Here is a 13,991-nt window from a genome sequence, read left to right as displayed (position 1 = left end):
CATGATACCAGATGAAAATCTAGAGCTACAGAAAGGAATGAAACCATCAAAGATGGTAGCTATTTGGGTTTTATAACGACTTCTTTTCTTATTATTTTAGTCTCTGTAAAAGATAATTGACTGAAGCAAATACAATAAAAATGTGTCGTGAGGCTTATAACATAAAAAAGTAAAGGTTATGATACAGAACACAAAAGTTAGGGAAGAAGGTCAATATTCTTATAATATATAAAGCAATATAATATCTTTTAAAGTTTTAATATGATAAATTAGTATAAAATTTATAGCATAAAAATGTATACTATAAACATTAAGGTAATTAAAACAACACAGCAAAAATTTAGAGCTAGTAAACGAGATAAAATAAAGTTACAAAAAATACTTATCCCAACAAAAGACTTTTAAAAAGAGGAAAATTGAAAAACAACCATATCATAGTAATATTTAAAGGCAATGAAATTAAATTAAAAGGCAAAAATTGTGAGAATTAATAAAAAAGCTAGACAACAGTATATGCTGACTCCAAGAAATATATTTTAAATATAAAGATACAAATAGAGGGAACGTCAAAGAATGGGAAAAGATAAGTAATGCTAAATTAATCAAAAGAAATCTAGAGAGGCTAAGTTAATATCAACAAAGTAGATTTCAGAGCACAGAAACTTGCAAATTATAAATGAAGTCACTTCCTATTGATATAGGGGTCAGTTTGTCAAGAGGGCATGACCCTAAATATTTATGCCCCTAAGAACAAAACTTCAAAGTACAAGAAGAAAAGCCTGATAGAACTGCAGGAAGGATTGCATGCGTCTGTGCCAAGTCACTTCAGTCGTGTCTGACTCTTTGTGACCCTATAGACTGTAGCCCACCAGGCTCATCTGTCCATGGCATTCTCCAGGCAAGAATACTGGAGTGGGTTGCCATGCCCTCCTCCAAGGGATCTTCCCAATCCAGGGATCGAACCTGCGTTTCTCAAGTTTCCTGCATTGGCAGGTGGGTTCCTTACCACTAGCACCACCTTGGAAGCAGGAAGGATTAGAGAAATCCATAACAATAGTCAGAGATTTCAATGCCATTACCTCAGTAACTGACAGAACAAGTAGACCAAAAAAAAATCAGTAAAGCTACAGAAAATGACGATGGTATTATCAGTCAATTGACGCAAATGACACTATCAGCCAATTGACCTGGTTGACATTTACAGAGCACTGCAACCGCCAAGAGCAGCATGCACATTCTTTAATGTGCACACAGGACATTTACCAAAATAGACCACATTCTGGGCCAGGAAACAAGTCTCAGAAAATTTAAAACAATTTAAGTTATACAAGGTATGCTACCTGACAACATGAAATTAAACTAGAAATTAAAAACAGGAAAATATCTGGAAAGCCTCGAAATATTTGGAGACTAAACAAAACACATGTGTCAAAGAACAAATCAAAAGAAAAATGTTTAAGAATTTTAACTGAGTGAAGAAAAATATATCAAAATATGTGGTAATCAACCATAGTAGTACTTAGAAGAAATTTTACAGCAATAACATCACTTTTAGAAAAGAAGATGAAATATGTAAAGTCAATGACCTCAGCTTCTGTTGGAAAAACAAGTATTGAAATAAAATGTCATTAATGTAAAAAAAAAAAAGAAAAGAAACTAGAAAAAGAATAGAAGATGCAAACCAAAGTAGGAAAACCAAAGAAAATAACAAATATCCATGTGGAAATTAATGAAAAAGAGAACAAAAGAATATTATAAAAAATGTTATGCTTATAAATATGACAACTTAGCTGAAACCGACAAATTTCTTAAAAGACACAAGCTATCAAAGCACACTCAAGAATAGAGAACAGCTTTTTGTATATATTTCCATTTTATTTTTCAAACAAAAACTTGAACAAGGTCTTACGGCTGGCAAGTGGCGGAGTCAGATTTTGTGTCCAGGGTTGACTGAATCATAACCAGTTCATAATGCAAGTTATCCAAGGTATGCCACTCAACAACAAGAGCTTGTCTATATGGTCCCACTCTGAACAAATAAACAAATGAACAGATAAACGTGCTCACTAGGAAACAAACAGCATACGCAGATTAAGTTTACACATATAAAAAGTATGTCATACATACTGGAATTTTATATACATGATATATTATAGACAATACATTTTATGTAAAATGTTATGTTTGCATACATACATATTATAAAACTATTCAATAAAAGCACTGACATTTTAAAATCTTTCCATGTATCAGTTTGGGAACGTAAAGACCAACCATAGCTTAAATTATAGTAAGAGGGTTTTATTTTGTAAATTATATTTCAGGATCAATGAACTCTGAAACAGATCGATATGCTTATCATTTTTTTAAAGCATGAGTTAATGATCTAGTTGAGTTGATTAGCCAACAAGCCTGGTGTGCTGCAGGCTATGGGGTCGCAAAGAGTCGGATGTGACTGAGCGACTGAACGGCCTGAACAGAAGCAAGTCCAGGTGAAAAGAGCACGCACAGGGCAGTGATGCCACCCTCCTTTGAATACTGGTTCTTCTTTTATTACCTGGAGGAAATTATTTAACCATTCTAAGTTTCAGTCATGTCATCTGTAGAATGGGGATAGCAAGGTTCCCATAAGTAACTCTTGAGGCTTAAATCTAGTTTATTTAAAAGACCTAACTCAGTGGGCAGGCAGAGAGGAGGACAATAAACATCAGCTCTTGTCATCATTAGTGGTGTTCTTGGTATTAGAGTTCATTTCTTTATGAGTTCATCCAATTTTGGTTGTGGATGAAATATTTCTGGGGAGAAGATGGGAACAATAAGAACAGTTACAAGTGGAGAATGAGAGCAAGAGAGAGAATAATTAAGAAACAAAGCAACCATACCTGGAAAGAAGCAGGTAGAGAACAGAAGTGAGATCTGAGCTGGAAACAGTTCTTTTCTTCCTCTCTCCTGCTATCTACACTTTCCCAGAATTTTCCAGCTCATGTCATTTCTAACCCCATCGTTGTATCACAAACAGATCTGATTTTCTCTTCCTTTCATCATTAATATTTGTAAAGCAAGAATGAAAATGCAAATGCCTATAGGAATTAAGCAAGTAAAGTGAACAACAGAAGCAGGCTACGTTATAGCCTTTTCTCCCAGATCCACTTTATTTTCATATCAGTTGATGAGATGGCTATTCACTTTCACACAAAAGTTTGCTCTCTCCCATTTTTCTGGCAACACGCAGCTTATCCAGTCAATCTGGGCCCACAGGAATATTTCTCTACTTTCAGAAAAATAATCATGCAAACAGGATAATTAAGGTTGATTGACGCTAGACTTCATTGCCGGGGTCCAGCCCCGGTGGATCCAGGGAATTCGAAGAGGGGACGGCGTCGGCGAAAATCAGGAAACAACTGCTTAATTAAACGTTTATTAAGGATATAAAGAGTGGTGAAATAAGGATAGCTCAGCGAAGAAATTCAGTGAAGAGGCTGAATAAAATTCCAAAGCAGGGAATTTATGTCACCTACGAAGGCCGCAGGTGTCCTCCCGTTCTCCCGAAGGAGAGGAGACACTAAGGCCTCCCCAGTCAGATCTTAGAAGCCCAGGCAAAATTAGTAGGCTTGACGAGCTTCCCCGCCTCAGAGGAAAAATTCAGCTAGAAGGTGAAAGAAAGAATGACATGGGGAGACCAAATTTTGGTGAACAAGGCCCGCACTTTATTTTCCAAAGTAGTTTTTATACCTTAAGTTGTGCATAGAGGATAATGGGGGAAGGGGTAGAGTCATGCAATAAGCCAGGCTTTCTTCCTGCAAACTTATCATATGCAAAAGTTTAGGTGATTTGCATCATCTTCTGGCCTGGAGGCCTGTTAACATTTTAAGACCCTTTCTTCAGAAAACTTATTTTTCTCTAAAGGTGATTAGTCAAGCGCCACCCTCAAAAGCATTAGATAAAGTTGCATTCCTACAGAGCAAAGGTGTGGTGAGCTATAACAAGAAAAAGAATTAACTCAAGGGTCCCAGGTTGCAAACATTAAAGCTACTACTTACACCAATTATATTAATCAATACACTGCCAGGGACATAGCAGGTAAGGGATATGGAAACTTAGCAGCAAACATTGGTCTAACAAATGAAAAACCCTTCACCAATACAATTTCTAACCAATCTTTTAACTGCTCAAAGGACTCTGTATTTAGACAGTTTAGAACATCTCATGCCTCTCACAGTTGGGAGGCTCTGAGCAATCACATGTGGCCGGAAAAACCTATTCAGGCAGGCTAGAGGACTTCCAAAGGAGTTTGTAGGTTGAAACACTGTCACACCCAGGAATTATTAACTGGAGCTGTAAGTTAACTCTTTTTTTTCAGAGAGAGGTAGTGGAGGACAGCCCCCTGTAAAGTCAGAGGTGTACGACCCAGAGGGATGGTATGGGGAGGGAGGAGGGAGGAGGGTTCCGGATGGGGAACACATGTATACCTGTGGCAGATTCATTTTGATATTTGGCAAAACTAATACAATTATGTAAAGTTTAAAAATAAAATAAAATTAAAAAAAAAAAGTCAGAGGTGTAGGTGAGAGCATAAAGCAGAAAGTAGGCAGACTCTGGTTTTGGGGGTAGATGCTCGACAATTTCCAGGGGGACTCCTGAGGCTCGATCCCGCCTTTGCATATGCCGAGCCTCCTTCCTCATGACCTTTGCCACAGGCAGAGTGCCTCACGCTGGCTCCCGGCAATGATAGAATTCTAGTTGAGCTATTCCAGATCCTGAAAGATGATGCTGTGGAAAGTGCTGCACTCAATATGCAATATGCACTCAATATGCAATATGCCAGCTCCCGGCACTTCATTTTGCAGGTAGAAGAACTGGTGAGAAGGGAGAAAAATGGGGCACACATGATATCTAGGAGGGGAAGGTGTTACCTGACTCCAGATATTACTGACACACAGAAATACGGGCCCAGATCTTGCAGTATTCAAGAGAAGCTAGAAATTCGGACATGGAGATTCTCCATTTGTAAATGTCTCAAAAATACCATGACTCAGGCTTATCTAACACACCTGAGATCCGGATCCAGCCTTTAGACACTCTCAGTATAGAGGATTCAAGTTTATGATTTGAAGGGCATCGCTGAGTAGGCCTACCTAATGAATCAAATAGAATCTGATGACAAGAAAAAGATTTTCAAAAGAGCAAATATACAGCTATAGTCACTTGATTGTCTGTGGTAATGCTCTCTCTTCAATAAACAGAACATTCCCCAGCTATTCAACCAAGTTGTCTTACAAAATGCAAAGACATTTCCTTCATCTACCAACTGCTGAACTCATTCATTCCTTCAATGACTACTTCTTGAGCATTTACTATGCTCAAGACGCTGTGGGCAACACTAAGATAATTCAGACATAGTTGCTGCTTTTTCTAGCCTTTTTTTTTTTTTTTTTCAATTTTAATTTAAAAAAATTATACATGTGTTCCCCATCCTGAACACATGTTTTTTTAAGCTGAAAAAGACATTTTCTAAAATCACTGTTGCTGGGTTGAAATAATTTTTGACTTCCCTGGTGTCTCAGCGGTAAAGAATCCACTTGCAATGCAGGAGCCGGGGGTTTGATCCCTGGATGGGAAGATCCCCTGGAGAAGGAAATGGCAATCCCGCTCCAGTATTCTTGCCTGGGAAATCCCATGGACAGAAGAGCCTGGTGGGCTACAGTCCACGGGGTCACAAGGAGTTGGACACGACTTAGTGGCTGAACAACCACAACAATTTTTACTTATTTCTCTCTTTCTTTTATTCCTTATTTGTACACGTGGCATTAGAGAATTTGTGGAAGGTCAAATGCGAGGAAGGTGTCAAAGATAAGTATGTGAGTCTTACTGAGAGTCAGTCAAGAGATTTTTCCATGGAATATACTATCTGGCAATAAACAAACAAATGCAGTGATGGTCAGCAAGGCAGAACGGCTCCCCAACCACCATGTTCATACTCGACACCCTCCAAAACCATTAAATCATCTAGATCGGCCTGTAGTGTGTAATATGCGGCAACCTAGGGGACTTTTTAATTAAAAGTTCTTAAGACTTCTTACTTCCCAATATTTTGATGTCTTTCTGAAGAAGCTGCCTTTTATTAGTTACAGCAGACAGGGTACAAAATGCTTTCAATATTTTTAATATTACAGTCAGGATTTTTTTCAGTTCATTTACAACTCACTGCAGTGATTAAAGCAGGTTGCCTAACTGTCTTTAAGCACACTATTTTATGCAAAATATGGTAATTATATTAAATGAGTGTGCTATCAGTGGACTTCTTGGATGAGTGAATTTTCTTGGGCTAAACAAATGGCATAATGTATATTAGACGATTCTGTTTTGCCGCATTAGGCTAGAATTTAATCAACTTATGTAAAAAGTTATCAACAAAATCTTATCAGTGTGACTTTTTTATACTTTCTCGTGTGAATAAGTGAAGGCTGCCTATTGCTTCAGTCTCCAAAACCCATAAAAAAGATCATATAATGAAATCAAATTCCACCAAGAATCAAACACAGTGGAGACAATTTCTTAAAATAGTAACTGTACTGTGTAAATAGGAAAGGGTATCATATTCTTTTAAAGACTGCTTGTTTTCAATTTATAAAATAGAGACTGAGGCAAATCAGAAGTTGGGAATCCCTGGTGGCTCAATGGTAAAGAATCTGCCTGCAATGCAGGAGACAGGAGACTCAAGTTCAATCCCTGGGTCAGGAAGGTCCCCTGGAGGAGGAAATAGCTATCCACTTTATTATTCTTGCCTGGAGAATCCCATGGACAGAGCATCCTTGTGGCCCACAGTCTATAAGGTAGCAAAGAGGTGGACATGACTGAGCACACACGCACGCAAATCAGAAGTTATCCACAGATAATCTTCTCTTTGATGTGGTCTGATAGCTTTCCAGCCTGTTATTAATAGTTCTGCTTTCCTTTTATTGGCTGTCATTCACAAAAAAAAAAAAAAAAAAAAGCCTGGTTTACCCTAGTTTTCATGCTTTTTTCTCTGTAGCTAGGTCTGAGAAACATGTACTCATTCCAAATCCATGCACAGTGGAGAAGGCAGGTTTGTTGGCTTCTACAGACTCGATTCCACCACCAGCAGCGCTCACATCTGTCTTTAGAGAACTGCAGTGTTGTTCACGCTTCACCTCACGGAGAACAGAGGAGACCCATTTCCTTCTTGTTGAATCTCATTCAATCTTTGGATGACGTACAAGGTAAGTTATTGAATAGTGAGTACTCCATCCGTTTAAAGGGCTTCAGTCTTTCCTGCACTCAGCTCTCCAGTCATGCTAGGGTCTTTGCAAAGCCCACAAACACACCTGATCCCTCTCGTGGCCCCCGTGTGTGCTACCACCTCTGCTGAGAAGGCTTCTCCGCTCCTCCCTGAATCAGACTCTTGTCTCTCCTTCAGAAACTGGGACCATCACCTGCTCAGGAAGCTATTGCTGGAAGCTCCTACAGCTGGGATAACAGCACTCCTGTTTGTTCCAGAAGCCCCACGGCTCACCCCAGTCTCAGCCCTCCTCTCACTGAATGGCAGGGAATTGCATGTCTTTTTTTGTCTCTTTCCTCACTGAACAAGGGGCTTCCCTTGTGGCTCAACTGGTAAAGAATCCACCTGCAATGCGGCAGACCTGGGTTCGATCCCTGGGTTGGGAAGATCCCCTGGAGAAGGGAAAGGCTACCCACTCTAGTATTCTGGCCTGGAGAATTCCATGGACTGTGTAGTCCCCGGGGTCCCAGAGTCAGACGCAAATGAGCAGTTTTCACTTTCACTTTCCTCGCTGAACCATAAGCTCTCCAAGGACAAGACTAGATTGTTCATGGTTGTAGCCTCAATAGCTAATAGAGCTCCTGGAGTCTAGAACGTTCAATATAAACCCTTGAAAAAAGTAAACAAACAGTGATATGAAATTTAAAAAAAAATAACGCAAATCACTGCTTACTGAGTTCTGGCTCAGCCAGAGGCTCCCCTCTGTATATCATCTGAGTCCTTACAACACCCTGCTGTGTCCGCATTTGACAGATGAAGATGCTGAGATAAAGTCAAGATACACAGTCAAGGTCACAAACCAAGAAAATGTCAGAGCTACAGTTTAAATCCAGATCAGTTTATCTTCGAAGACTTCAAGTGTTACAAAGTAAGGAGGCCACCACTCTCTCGGGTAGGAGCAAGGAGCTCTGGTCTTAAAGGGGGCTCTCTGGAGAAGCCCCGTGCCTGGGGTGCCAACAGGGGCCCTGCTTCCTGCAGAGCTTCAGGAAGTGGTCAGTTTCAATACCTTCACAGGACGAATTCCGGGAAAGCCTGTACCTGCCACAGGAACAGGAATGGCACAGGAAGAGGCTGGGGTCCTCCCGGGAACCACGTACAGACCAGAGGGAGGGTAATCCACCATGGGGACTGGGCACTGGCTACTGACTGAAGAAGCCAGATGCCATACAAGAGAACATCAGGCAGGTCTGCGATGGAAAAAGAAAAATAAGTCTGGACTAAAATTTAGAGTCTAGGTCAAAATTATTCAGTTCACTGATATCTCAGATTTAAAATCCAGTACAAGGATCTTAATTATCAGACAAATTGAAGTAAAATTCAGCTTATGGCTGAATTCTTCTGCAGTCTATTTAAATGAATTCAACCATAGGATGTTACAAGTATTAGTACATCCAGTTGGAGGTCTTTGGTACAATTGTAAAGTGGTAAAATGATTATGAATGTAGGCATTTGTGTTTATAATTATGCTTCATAATTAATGTTCCTAAGTAATACTTTAGGTTCACACCTCCATTTGCAGTTTTCTAAATGAAAGGTTTTGTACTAAAAGACTGCAAAATGGCAGGGCAGGTCATGAATCCCAGGATTAATAATGTTCCACTCAGAAGTTTTGAAACGCTTAGGTTAAAATTAAAATCACAGAAAATTAGTCATGTTTAGTGGATAAAACCTTGCATGGGAAGAGCAGACATCATAAAGTGAACATAATCATTATAATTAAAATGTTTTACCTTATAGAATGTAATCCTCTTTAAGAAAGGAAATTTTGTATGCTGCTATAATGTTAAGCAAATATATAGAAGCCCAGCCCTACATTATTTCTCAATTTGTAGGATGTTTAATTCAATTTAAGTTGAGGTGGGCAGGGAATACCCAATCTTTTATTGAGCTTCCACTATGAGTTTGGGCTTTGGCGCACTCTTGACTGAGACAGGTTACAATTAAGGTATCTAAACCTCATAAACCAATTAACAGTTTGACAGCCTTACAGTGCTTCACATACAAGTGCTCAGAAGAATCTACTGAATTAATGAAGGCGGCTACGTGAAATGTCCGATGTTACTCTCGATAAGTGCCAGGGCCTGGATTTGCACTCTGAGACATATCAGTTCTAATGAGAGGTGAACGAAACCTTGAGAGCTTTCTACCAGTAAGAAAAACCTATCGGCAATCAACTCCTTCAGAACAAACCTTTCCCACCATAATTATTTGAGTGCTGGGTGCTAAGTCACTTCAGTCATGTCTGACTCTTTGCAACCCTATGGACAGTAGTCTATCAAAGTCTTTGACTGTGTGGATCACAATAAACTGTGGAAAATTCTGAAAGAGATGGGAATACCAGACCACCTGAACTGCCTCTTGAGAAACCTGTATGCAGGTCAGGAAGCAACAGTTATAACTGGACGTGGAACAACAGACTGCTTCCAAATAGGAAAAGGAGTACGTCAAGGCTGTATATTGTCACCCTGCTTATTTAACTTATATGCAGGGTACATCATGAGAAACTCTGGGCTGGAGGAAGCACAAGCTGGAATCAAGATTGCCGGGAGAAACATCAATAACCTCGGATATGCACATGACACCACCCTTATGGCAGAAAGCGAAGAGGAACTAAAAAGCCTCTTGATGAAAGTGAAAGAGGAGAGTGAAAAAGCTGGCTTAAAACTCAACATTCAGAAAACTAAGATCAGGGCATCCAGTCCTATCACTTCATGGCAAATAGATGGGGAAACAGTGGAAACAGTGGCTGACTTATTTTTCTGGTCTCCAAAGTCACTGCAGATGGTGATTGCGGCCATGAAATTAAAAGATGCTTGCTCCTTGGAAGGAAAGTTATGAGCAACCTAGACAGCATATTGAAAAGCAGAGACATTACTTTGCCAACAAAGGTCTGTCTAGTCAAGGCTATGGTTTTTCCAGTGGTCATGTATGGATGTGAGAGTTGAACTATAAAGAAAGCTGAGTGCCGAAAAATTGATGCTTTTGAACTGTGGTGTTGGAGAAGACCCTTCAGAGTCCCTTGGACTGCAAGAGATCCAACCAGTCCATCCTAAAGGAGATCAGTCCTGGGTGTTCTTTGGAAGGACTGATGCTGAAGCTGAAACTCCAGTACTTTGGCCACCTCATGTGAAGAGTTGACTCATTGGAAAAGACCCTGATGCTGGGAGGGATTGGGGGCAGGAGAAGGGGATGACAGAGGATGAGATGGCTGGATGGCATCACTGACTCGATGGACGAGAGTCTGGGTGAACTCCGGGAGTTGGTGATGGACAGGGAGGCCTGGTGTGCTGCGATTCATGGGGTCGCAAAGAGTCGGACACGACTGAGCGACTGAACTGACTGAACTTAACTGGACAGTAGTCCAGCAGGCTCCTCTGTCCATGGGATTCTCCACACAAGAATCCTGGAGTGGGTTGCCAGGCCCTCCTCCAGGGGATCTTCCCAATCCAGTGATCAAACTTGAATGTCTTAAGCCTCGAGTATTTCAGGTCAAATATGGTTTGGGGCTGACTGCACGAGTAATTACACATACCGTATTTTCCTATTCTGTCAACATGAATCTCTGTCCATGAGGAAACACAGCAAACACTTTACTATTTGGGTGTGGGAAAGAGCGACTGTGCTTCTCACTGTCGTGCTTCTTGCAGTGGCAGTGGCCTACACAAGGACTGCAAACCACAGCCAGCCGCAGCACTGATTCCCACATCCGCAGCCTTGTCTAGAGAGAGGAATGATTTTCAGTAAGAGCTGACATGACCACTAACTAGATACTTCGCTGGAACATTGTAAGATTCTCTAATTGACTTCACAAAATAAATTCTAAATGACATTTAGTCTCCTAAACATATAGCAAGGAAATTTGAATGGTATAAATAATTTTTATGTAGTCTTGGGGTGAGAGAGGCATCCGAAGAAGCAGGCTTCCAAAATTGGAAATCATAAAAATTGCTGGATTTTACTATTAAACTTTGCTACATAAGAAGTAGACTTGCCACATGAGAGGAAAATACCTGGCAATATGCTTAATAAAGAATGAATTTTTTAACTAAGGAAAAGAAGTACCATACTTCGAGAGAGAAATGGAAAAAGACTTCCACGTCCATCAATGTGACATAGTGAATATTTTGGAACAGATTTCATCTTAAAATTTTTTTTTAGCTAGAAGTTGTGCAAAAATAATAGGAAATATCTAATTCATATCCATTCTTTGAGAAAACAAGGGCCAGAAAAAGAGAATAAAGGAAAGGTGAGCCATGTGATGGCTGTACCACGTTTTCCTGGAGGCATTCTAGCTCCAGAAACTTGTGTTCTGAGGCCCGGATGGCACAAGGACAGAAGGCGAGTCCTTGGGGCTTCACAAGCGGAGATTTGGAATGAAGACTCCTGCTTAAAGCAGGATTCCCAAAGGGTGGCCCCCTAAGTGAAAGTGGGTTAATTCACCTTTGAGGAAGATAACAATATCAGTTGTAACAATTATGATGCACCGAGCAGGTTCTCAGTGCTTTAAGTATTAACTCATTTAGTTTTCACAACAGCTGTCTTAGATAGGCATCAGTTCAGCTCAGTCACTCAGTTGTGTCCGACTCTTTGCGACCCCATGGACTGCAGCACGCCATGTCTTCCCTGTCCATCACCAACTCCCGGAGCTTGCTCATACTCATGTCCATTGAGTCAGTGATGCCATCCAGCCATCTCATCCTCTGTCGTCCCCTTCTCCTCCTGCCCCCAATCCCTCCCAGCTTCAGAGTCTTTTCCAATGAGTCAACTCTTCGCATGAGGTGGCCGAAGTACTGGAGTTTCAGCTCCAGCATCAGTCCTTCCAATGAATACTCAGGGTTGATTTCCTTTAGGATGGACTGGTTGGATCTCCTTGCAGTCCAAGGGACTCTCAAGAGTCTTCTTCAACACCACAGTTCAAAAGCATCAATTCTTCGGCACTCAGCCTCCTTTATAGTCCATGTCTCACATCCATACATGACTACTGGAAAAAAAACCATAGCTTTGAGTAGACGGACCTTTGTTGGCAAAGTAATATCTCTGCTTTTTAATATGCTGTCTAGGTTGGTCACAGTTTTTCTTCCAAGGAGCAAGCATCTTTTAATTTCATGACTGCAGTCACCATCTGCAGTGATTTTGGAGCCCCCCAAAATAAAGTCTCTCACTGTTTCCATTGTTTCCCCATCTATTTGCCATGAATTTGCCACCTATTTGCCATTAGATAGATATAGTATTAGGCCAATTTTATTGTTGAGAAAATTAAAGCTCAGAGAGGTTAAGCAACTTGTTTAAGGACACATTGTTAGTGAGTGTGAGATTCAGGTAGCCTGGCTCCAAGAAGGGAGAGAAAAGTCTCTCCTAGCAAGGAATTAGCATCTACAATATTAAAAGGAACACCCCCAAATCAATAAGAAAAAGATAAACAACTCCAGAGAAACTTGGAAGAAGAGATTAACATGCAATTCATAGAAGAGAAAACATAGGTTGCTGAATAAACAGGAAAAGATGTCCAACATGGCAAGTGTAGACTGAAAGTCCAGCATAAGGAACAACGGGGACTCTCTACGTCTGGCTGATTAGAATGTAGACTGAATCGACCACTTTGATAACAATCTAGTGAGTCTATCACTGACTCCATGGACGTGAGCTTGAGTAAACTCCAGGAATTGGTGATGCGCAGGGAGGCCTGGTGTGCTGCAGTCCATGGGGTCGCGAAGAATCGGACATGACTGAGCGACCGAACTGAACTGAGTCTATCTGAAGCTCTCTCTTTTCTTCCTTGCTTCTGCAATCCATGCCTAGGCACCACCTCCTCTGTGATGTCTGCATGAACCCATGGGCTCACAGTGACCTCACATTCTTCAAGCTTCCAAGCTTCATTCTAGCACTTACTGGAACACACGACCTGCTGCCTGCTGTTGGCAGTTCTCATCTGTTCCTGAAGTGCCAGGGTGGTGGTGTTTCGTAGTTTTTCATTCGTAACATCTGAGTAGAAGCTAAATAAATATTACTGGTTTGACTATAAAAAGGACTAATGTAACCAAATAAAGCATATTTTGGGTTTCTCACTGTTCCATTAGCATATGTTGGATGCATACTGACAATCCAATTATAGTCAGCACAACATACCTCAGGGCAAACAAAACTTTAGTATTTTTGTCTTGTGTAGATCTGCTTTGTATTTTCTTGATATAAAAATTGAGCACGACAAATGTTCTGAAGAAAAGTTAAGAAAATGAACTACTGTACACTGATGTCAAGGTCTTCTCTTCATCAAATCAGTTTTAAAAGCCATGTTCATTTCTTTGAACATCAGAAAATGACAAAGGCCCAAGGCTCTAACTGACTTTTGATAAACATATGACTGAATCACTGAAATGTTTCAGTTTATTGTATAAAATCTATATACTAAACAGGTATTAAGAGAGACAGATCATCTCTCTCTGGAGTTTAATGACTATCCATGACTTTCACTATTACTTATATATGGATGATTCTCAAATCCACATTTTAGCTCTGATTTCTCAGCGCATACTCTTTCTCTTTAATTTTTTGTTTTCTTTTTGCCCTCTAGTTATAAAAGTAATATGTGCTCTGGGTAGAAAAAAACTGAAAAATAAGCAGAAGTTAAAGGGTAATAGGACCACCCATAACACTACCACCAAGAGTTGAGATAATTACCGTCCCTATTTTT

At 40.3% G+C, this 13,991-nt stretch overlaps 1 protein-coding gene across 4 annotated transcripts in view; it reads right to left on the bottom strand.

Annotated features, from left to right (window-relative positions):
* The window catches only part of PACRG (parkin coregulated), a 531,317-nt gene that overhangs the window by 305,902 nt on the left and 211,424 nt on the right, over positions 1-13,991 (bottom strand). The window lies entirely within an intron of this gene.

This window comes from Bos grunniens, chromosome 9 (assembly GCF_055505025.1).
Source record: "Bos grunniens cultivar Pamir isolate PY7600 chromosome 9, Bosgru_T2T1.0, whole genome shotgun sequence".
NCBI lineage: Eukaryota > Metazoa > Chordata > Mammalia > Artiodactyla > Bovidae > Bos > Bos grunniens.
The sequence above is the reverse complement of the archived record's forward strand: the minus strand, read 5'-3'. Positions and strand labels throughout refer to the sequence as shown.